This window comes from Castanea sativa, chromosome 11, assembly GCF_040712315.1.
Source record: "Castanea sativa cultivar Marrone di Chiusa Pesio chromosome 11, ASM4071231v1".
NCBI lineage: Eukaryota > Viridiplantae > Streptophyta > Magnoliopsida > Fagales > Fagaceae > Castanea > Castanea sativa.
The window spans coordinates 55,508,662-55,518,679 of NC_134023.1; positions in this window are offsets into that span (position 1 = coordinate 55,508,662).

A 10,018-nucleotide genomic window follows, 5' to 3' on the forward strand; every position below is an offset into this window, starting at 1 on the left:
ATAATATAAAAAATAAAAAATCAAGAATTTAATGCAACATGAAAAATGAAAAGAATTCTAAAATGAAAGAAAGAAAATAATCAAACAAAACGGTATATGCCATTCAGTTAGTAAAATGTAAACAAAATGATTTCAAAATTTTTTTTGTGCCCTCTACTAAGTCCACAATCAAAAGGTAGTTTCTCAATAAGACGAATAAATGGTAAAAAAAAGTTAGTTACTTACAATACATAATATTTACTTTAAAAAAAAAATACATCTCTCTTAGATCCAAAGCCAGGGCAGCCAGTTGTTCTCCCATCTTGCTAATATCCTCATGTTCTTTGCACATATACATAACATTATCAAGAAAAAAAATGGTAAGACTAATGGGCTACACACAAAGCACAAAATGGTGTTGTAGAGTAGAGGCCAAAGATGCAAATGTTCAATCCGAAATAAAACCAAATAAATTATGCAAGCAAATGAATGATTGAGTGGTACAACCATCCATTGAGTTCCATTGATTTTCTTATGAAATCAAAGAATTAATGGGATTTTGAGGAATGCTCTACATATTGGGTTCCTTAGTTTGCTAACAGTACCACACGTGGTCTTGCCTGGCTTGCAATTGAGATTAAATCCATTTAAATTTTTATTCAAAAAAATTCTAAAATAAATTTATTACAACATAAATAAAAAAGCAACCCTACTCGCCTTAGATTCTATATGACAATGGTTGCAAACTGGGGCATTAAAAAATTGGACAACAATGAATGGAACTCAAAAGAAGACACGTTGAGAGCAAAAACTCAGCTTTTGCAATCCAATAGATTTATTTATTTTTATAAAAAAACAAAGGGAGAGAGTGTGTAATGACTTGGTAATTATCTTTTTAATTGCATCCATGGGATGGAATGAAATAAGGATGAGTGGTATTTGATATCTAAATTCAAATGAGAGAGGTAACCGTGTAGGTTAGAAAAAAAAATAGCAACATGGGTTGTTTAACTTATTTTTCTATCTTTTTTTTTAAAAGAAGTTAAAAATAGTGTAAATTGTAATCAAATGTGTATATATCTATTTAGTTTTTTTTTTTTTTGGGATAAACTTGAGGATTTGTTTTTTAAATAATTTTTTTTTGATAGAAAGATAAATGTGAGGATGATTTTTTTTTAAAGAAAAAAACAACAGTATTGTGGGGTTTTTTAACTTTTTTTTTTGGGTTTAACTTGTTTTTCTATATTTAAAAAAAAAAAAAAAAAAACAAATGTATAGTTGCTTTGAAGAAGTGAGTTAGTGGGAGAGTGATCCTATTTTGTAGAAAATGTTTTAGGTGAAAGTTAGAGATATATTTTTACAATGTTATTCTCAAGTTTTGCTGCTACTTAAATATAGGCTATAGGATTATTTTGGAATAAAAAAAAAAAAAAATCCGGTCCAAACAGGGAAAGCTTCTTAAATAGTAGTACAGATAAGTACAATTCCTAGCATCTCTATGTGCTTGAGATTCTACATGGAGTTCTTGAGGTAAAACAACCTTTACACAACCAATATATTATCATCAAATGGTAATAGGGTAGCGCGGGGTCGGATCATGGGTGTCCTATCCCAGCTCTATTTTCTTTTTAGGGTTGGAAAAATATTGTATGGGGAAGTAGTGGGACAGTTCAAGGATGGATCAGGTTTGAAGTATTTTGCCACCTCTAATTAAGTGGTTGAAATTGACAAGATATAGGTAAGAGAGAGAGAGAGAGAGAGAGAGAGAGAGAGAGAGAGAGAGAGAGAGAGAGGTGTTTTGGGCTATATATATTATAAATAAATAAAATTTAAATTATATTTATATACACATTTGGGAGAGACAAGACATGGTGGGGTGAATAAAATCTATCTCCACCCCACCCACTCTTTGGGGACGAGAAAAACTTGCAGCTGGAGGGGATGGAGGAGGGAAAAGTTCAATGGACAAGCATTTTTGACAACATAGATAGTATTTTGTGATTTTTTACAAATCTCCTAGCAAATGAGGTGGACTGTCATGTTGGGAGTTTAAGGTTGATGATTAATAGTTGTTATTTAATGTGTTGAATGTATTTGAACGATTATTTCTTTTTCTTTGATGGCATACAAATGACATATGGTCATCTATTAAGGGTAATTATTAGGCATTCTTGAAATACTATAAATACATACTTCTTTTTCTCACATAACTATGAGTCTTACTAATTAAATTTATGGTGGGACTCACGAATTATGTGAGAGTAGGGAGTATGTATTTATAGTACTCCCGTGGTATTCAATAATTTTCCATTTATTAAGGGAGAAATTATTAGGTCCACTAGGTAAACTACTGACGTAGTCCTTCTTAACCTTCCAATTAATAAAATGTTGTTATTTATACAAATATAACATTATCTGGTAATTTTTATTTTTATTCCTTGTGCTGTGTTGATTAGGAAGTTTACACATGTATTTGCATAGATGGTATCATCTCATTGGTCAAGGAGGACCGCATCAGCAGTCCTCCTAGTATAAATAATAATTTCTCTTGTACAACAATAATGATTTTTTTCTAAGAATTGAATGCGTATGAAGTTAAATTATATGTTTATAAGCAAACTAGTATATTCCACGAACAATGCAGCAAAACAAATACGGGCTTCATGATTTGCTCTATTCACGATTAAAGGTGTTTTGCTTGTATGTACTTATTGCGCATGCTAAACATAGTTAGTAAAACACGCGCGCGCGCACACACACACATATATATAAAAGTTTGTTGTAAAAGTATTGTGAAAATATTGTAGACGTAACATTTCTCTCACTTTTTTGTTTGTTTTTCATTTAATAAAAATATATTATTTTACTTATTGGTTATAAATAACCATGTTGGCTAAAATTTTGGGGGCCTTTTTTTTACTTAGGAACTTAGGCAACCACATCATTTGCTTCTAGCATCCAGCTAGCCTTGGTTTTGAATTGCAAAAATGTGAGTTGTGATGGTTGCTTGGAAATAAGGTTGTTAGAAGATCAGGGATACATATTTCATATTTGATTAGTTTATCTTAATATTTGGATCTCATTATAGATAAAATTAATTTACTCATCTCCTTAAAAGCATTTGTATGTATTAGTACTTGTATAATAGAAAAAAATATCACATTTTAGTCGGTCAAACTCAAAATTCATCAACATCAAGCCATAATACTACAATAACCATGTAAATTTACACTTGCATTATACATTTCGCACTTAGTGTTTTTATTCTTTATTTGTGTATCTCAAGTATGAAGGTAGAGAGTATATAGTGGTTGTCGGTGTGTGAAGAAAGATAAATAATTAAAAAGAAAAATGGATATGTTAATGAAATTTGTAAGTACACAATTGCACCTGGACCCAAAGAAGATTATGGGCTCAGGCCCAATGATCCTTAAACAATGAAAATTTGTAGAGCATGGGTTTGAAATCTAGATTAAAGATACTGAGAACTTGATAACAGGCTTTTATATGCAAACACTTGTAAATAATGAATGATAATTGCAAATGGGTCTCCTCGGACTTGAGCCGAGGACTATTTCTTTACTATTTCTCTTTCTTCCTTAAAGATTACAATTCTTAATTTCTTTCTTAGTTACAGACTCCCCCCCACTCTTTGGTCTTCACCCCCCTTAAATACTTCATTCCCTGATACTTTTTGGACAGTGACTAGAAGTTTCAGCCCTACTGTTCAGGGATCACTTCCCCATTAATGCGGCCAGGGAGGTAGGTTCAGAGTCTTTAATGTGGAGGTGGCAGCCTTTGCTCTTGATATTTTCTTTAACATTGGTGCATCTAGAAGGTTCAGGGTCTCCCCCTTTTAACCAACAGTCTTTCCAGAATTCTGCCTTGACCTTTGTAGTGAATCTCCGAGTTCTCTTAGAACGGTCTGAGGAGGAACTCACCCTTGGCTGTATCTTCGGACCCTCGGCATATGGGCCGATTCACAGTACTAACAAATTCCTAACTTATGAACAGATCGGTCCTCCTTGCTAGAGCCCAAAGGCCCACATGCCCACTTGGGTCCTTTTACTCCCCACAAAATTGTAATGTAAAATCATGGTTTTAAAAACCAGACTAGTTGGTTTGACCGGTTCAACTGGGAATTGAGTGCTAGTTCAGTCCAGTAAAAATGTCAAAAACCAGTCAAAATTGGGAACCGGAGGCAAATCCGATTTTGCCCTTGGTTCGGTTTTTTAAAACCAGGTATAAAATAAATAATTTGACATGAGGTGTTTTGAAAAGTGAGTGTAAAATAGAAAAAAAAAATTAAATTCTTAATTATGCTAAAATAGACAAGAATTATTACATGAGCTGGTGTAAATGATCCATACACATTGTCTTATTAACCAATATAAGTAAACTAATTAATGTAAGTTTTAGTGCTTATGCAAACTCCTTGAAGTTAAACATTGATTAAAAAAATAGATACTTTTTATTGGTTGGGAGGACTACATAAAATTCAATATTGATTAAAAAAATGAGTAAATTTAGTACCACAAAATTTTCAACAACTTTATTATATGGAGACTCGTGATTGGTGGAAATAAAATAGTGGATCCGTGTGGGTCTATAATTTCACCATTCACGAGTCGTCACGTTGCAAAGTTACAGTAAAATTGTGAAAAAATTTTGTGTCACTAAACTTACTCTAAATAAAATAGCTACTTTTTATTGATGGGAAGGAAAACATGGCTGTCCACATTTTTTCAATAATTTTTCTGTTATTGAATTGTTATTTGCGGTTTAGACGAATGAGTACGGAGTCTCCTCAAAATTTCACCCACAATTTAGTATTGAACATCTGCATGTATTACACGTTTCAACTTTAGGTCCATAACATAGAGAGAAACAAAGATAGTGTGAGAAGAATTTGTCAGACAGTATCATTATCCATTTCTATATTTATGTGTCATATACGGTGTTCTTTTTGGCAGTGTGATTTATGTTTGCTACATTGCTTTCAAAAGGTGATAATAAGTGAATTCTTTAGAGATTGTGAAGGAGACTAGAACAGTGGGAAAAAATGCAGGCTGTGAAGGACAAACTACATGATATGAGTGAGATGCGCAAGGTCAAATCCCAGGCAAAGGCTGAAGAGAAGGTAGGAACAAACAATTATTAATAACTTTTAAGGGTCTTTCAAGCAATTTCTTCTCCTCCATCTTTTCTCACTTTTGTATTTGAAGGGACATATATTAAGTAATATTAATTTAAATATATAATTATAAGCTGTAATACATGTTTTTATGGGAAAAAGCTTTTGTTAATAGGGTTGTACATACTTTTTTCCTTAATGAAACTTGCCTGAGTCCGTACCCTTAATTCTGTTCAAGAACTGTTGTGATATAAACACGTGTCAAACCATTGTTATTGACTCAATATCTCAACGGATCTAGTATACAAGCACTAGATCTAAACCTTACCCTTTACTAATATTTGTTTGTAATTTGGTATTAAATACACCTTGAGTACATGATCAATGACAAAAGCTCTCTCTCTCTCTCTCTCTCGTATCTAGTGTATGATGTAATGTGAATTACTTTTCTCACTAATTATGGACTCGATATATGTAGGCTGAAAAGAGTATAGCAAAAGCCAGAATGGATGTTGCTCATGAGGTTAGGCTGGCAAAAGAGGCTGAAGCCGAGATGGAACTGCATGTGGCCAAGGCTGAGCAAAAGGTAGAGAGGGAAGCAGCAAAAAATGCACCTAAGAAGCCAAATGCAAGTGGTGCCAATCGTGACCCAGCTGGCCATTGTGCTATGGCAACAGGAAATACGAGCCTCGATCATGGACCAGCTGATCAGGCTCCACCTACTATCAACACAGCTGGAATTTCTCCTCATTCTAACACTGCCCAAGCTCCCCCAGTTAAAAAGCTTTTCTAAATTGTAACCATTCAAATACTAAATTGAATTTCATGTCGATTTAAAGAGAAATGGAGAGAAACAATTTCACAGTTAAAATGTCATTTTTTTATATTTAATAGTGTATATAGTGCTACATAATTCAACATTTTCAATGTCATGGCACTATATACACTTCTAAATATGTAATACTTAGTTTGAACTATTAAATGGATTTATTTGAAATAGAAATGACTAAATTATAGTTGTCAAAACATGGTGTTTTCCTTGTATGATGCTATGAAATTCGTGCATTTCCATTTTGTTATCCGCATTTATGTGTCTTGTTTCAATTAAAATGATAGGGCATGACATAACCATGCATTTGGACGTAATTGTCTATGTATCTTTCTAATTGGAATAGCTATGGTTATAAAGATTACAATCCAAGATTGAAGGATCATAAAATTATACGATCTTTCATCATAGGATCAATCCAGATCATACTAGGATTGATTGTTAAGTAGAATCAAAGCATGATTGAGAGGTGGATCGTAGGATCAAACAAAATCATGATCCTACTCTAATTCCACACAATTGTACCACATATATTTTCAATGGCATTTTCTTGTTATTGGTCATTTAATATGAGAAAATTCAACCTCCAATCAGCCTAAAGTCCATAAATTGGAAAAAAAAAAAATGTAAAACTTTAAAGGAAAACATAATTTCCTTCAGTTCTCAATTGCTATTTTTACTAAAGTCATAAACGGGAGCCCTAAAATTCCTTATTTGAAATGCATGCCAAGTCGAGAATTATTGTTGTCACTGGGAGCTTTTAATTTTAATTTTAATTTTTTTTTTATTATTGGTTAAAATATAGATCAAATCAACTTTGTTTATCCTATAAAAATTACCATGACTTTTGAGTAGAGTTGTGGTGTATGTGTCTTTGTGTTAGAACTCTTTTCCGTCTCTCTCTTTTGTATGTGTTTATTCTCAAAAAAAAAAAAAATCAGTTTTGTTTGATGACTATTTACCCTTTTATGTTAACAATTCAAGGAACAATGTTTAGAACATATATTATTCACGAGTATGGAGATTACATATAAAAAATAAAATAATAAATAAGCTCATTCAAGTTTAGTTGTTTTCCCAGCTGTTTTTTTATTAGGGTTTGTCTTTGCCCCAAGTATAGATGACAGCTTTATAAAATATAGCTTAGAAGTGTTCTTTTTTTTTTTTTTTTTTTTTTTTTTTTTTTTTGCAGGTAAATATAGCTTAGAAGTTAGAAGTAGAGCATATGTAAAAATGAGGCTGTCAATCTTGTTTTGGTTTATCAATTTATTGTCAATCATTTTTACATTTAATTGCTAAATCTTTTCCTTTTTCTCTTTAATAATTCTTTAATTTATTCTTTCATCTTCTCATTGATCATGTGTGTGCTAACAAGTAATTCCTTTGAAATTTGAATATGTCATTTGTTCATATATTGGAAACTTGGTACTTGTAGTTACTACCAGTTATTACCTTTTACATTAATTTGTGTAAAGAATTTTCAATAATTCGTTAACATATTATTATTATAATTCTTTAGCATACTATTATTATAATTCTTTAATATACTGTTATTTTTATTAGTAATTTTCACTTTTTTTTCTTTTATGAAAGTAGAGCTTTATGATTCATGATCTGATCTTCAAAACCTTTTCAATGATCCTACGTAAGATCTCGATCTTGATAGTCATCTTGATTCAATGTGTAAGGAAAATAATATTAGTCCAAAAGATTCAGCAATGGACAAGTGAAGAAAATATTCTGTTTATACACTTTTTATAATTTCACTCTTATCAGTTTATGTTAAATTTCTTTTTTTTTTGTTTTTTGTTTTTTGTTTTAATTAACGATGAAGATAAATTAAAGAATGGTCGAGAATGACATATTAATATTAATAATGAGAATAACATTACTCATTTTTTAAAATGATTCCTTCTTTCTTTAATTACAAAGGAGGGAAAAAAAAATGAAGCACATTGATGAATTACACACACAGCCTTTTTTTTTTTTTTTGGTAGGAGGGGGGAGGAGATGGGGGAATGTAAATTCCATTTGTGACCAGTTTTCTTCTTTCAAATGTGATTAAAAAGTTTATTAGAATGCAAATCTCTAAAAAAAATATTTATATATAAAATATATTGGAAATAGAACAAAGTTTTCTAGTAAATGTCTTACGTTTAACTCTCACAGTTTTTACTCAAAAAAAAAAAAAAAAATTCTCACAGTAAAAAATTTAGTTAATTAGTCAATCTGTGACATATATAGTGCATTCACATTTTTTTTTAATGAATATATAGCATTCACATTTATGTGGTTAGAACTTGATTTTAGACCTTAATTAACTATTAAATCAAATCCAAATTTGATTATTAATTATGTGATTATGCTTTTAATTACCAAATTTCTAACTCATCTTACAAAAACAATCATGTAATTTTGTTTCCATTACAAGAACATAACAGTGATCCTCAAAAGACACTTTTTTCATGAGACTCAAAGTTCGGTGAGGCATATACATGTACACCCTTTCTATCTCTATAATGAAGGACATAACTATCCGAAATTTATTCATTAATTTTACTTCCAAAAAGAGATTATTTATTTTCCTTTTCTTATTATAACGATTTCACTGATATCGTTTTATCTTTGTTTTAATTTAATGAGTAGAATTTAAACTTATGGTATCCGTTCTTTAATTATTATCTTGGAAATTTGCGAAATAAGAAGCAAAATTACAATTGTGAAGGGAAGAAAAAAAGTAACCTTCCGGTGGCATCCGCCCGGTTTTACGGGGTTTAATTCCGGGTCAAATATTCTTGTTTACAATTAAAAAGGAAAAGAGATGAGTTTTAATATTTCCCCCAAGCTTTGAGTTAAAATGGAGCTGGATCAAATTGAGTTGTACATATGGTTTACCATGTTCATCCGCGGGTGAGATCTTCTTATCAAGCTTGGAGTTGGCATGGAATTGTAGGTTTCTGGAGAAAGATTCTCCTTCCAAACAATTAATTTGTATATATCAATATCTTTTATATTTTATGGTGACCAAGAAATGGATAGAAGAATGAAACTTATTATGATTGAGCTACAAACTTAGTCAGTACAACACCTACAGTTATGACTGTGATTCTTAGAATCCACCATTTAATCATGATGAGTTGTCCTACATAAACAAAATATATTTTTCAATAATTTCTTTTGGATTTAGATCTGGTACAATATCGGGTATTACACCAGGTGCAATTACCCCATATCTCTCTTGCAAATTGTTTTTATTATTCTCACTTAAAACTTTGTCTTTTGTTTTGTTTTTATTTTTTATTTATTTTTATTTTAAACTTTCAATCTCAACCACTGAGAGTAATTTCATTAGGTGCAATACTTAAGTTATTGCACTCAATGGAGTCAATCTCTTACCAGAGGCTGTACTGGTTTGATCAATGGAATAATATATTTCGGTACTGGTCAACACTGATGTACCGTTTCGAGTTTACCGTTATTTTTTATATTTGTAAATATATAAATATGTGTGTGTGTGTGTGTGTGTGTGTGTTATAATAAATACAAAAGTTTACCATAAAATATTATCTTAATTCAGAACAAATTATTCATAATTTTAGACTTTAGCATCAATTAAAAGGGAAAAAAAAAAACACTATAAAAATAGAAAACTTAATTCTCTATTGTATACTAAGAAAACAAATAATATTAATGAGTTAATGCATGTAAGTTACCATTTTGTCCTTACATAAATTCAAAAATTACAAAACTAAAAAAAAAAAATTTCTTCTGTACCGATTGGTATTGCCTAAAATTGGCCAGTATAACCAATAAATGGCTGGTACGGCCGATATTTAAACTGGTACGAAATTAACGTTAGCATTTCAATACCGGTATTTGTACCGGTATGGTATCGACCACCTTGATTGCACCTAATCTCGATTCAGTTCTTTTTGCTAGAAATATTCTTCAATAATTTTAAAATAATTGATTGTCTCAAAGACACCACAGCCTCAGCCAGTATCTCCACTCAAGATTCTGATCTTTAATAATAATTAGGCAATTAAGGCCAATTTCTAATATCTCAGATATGGTGC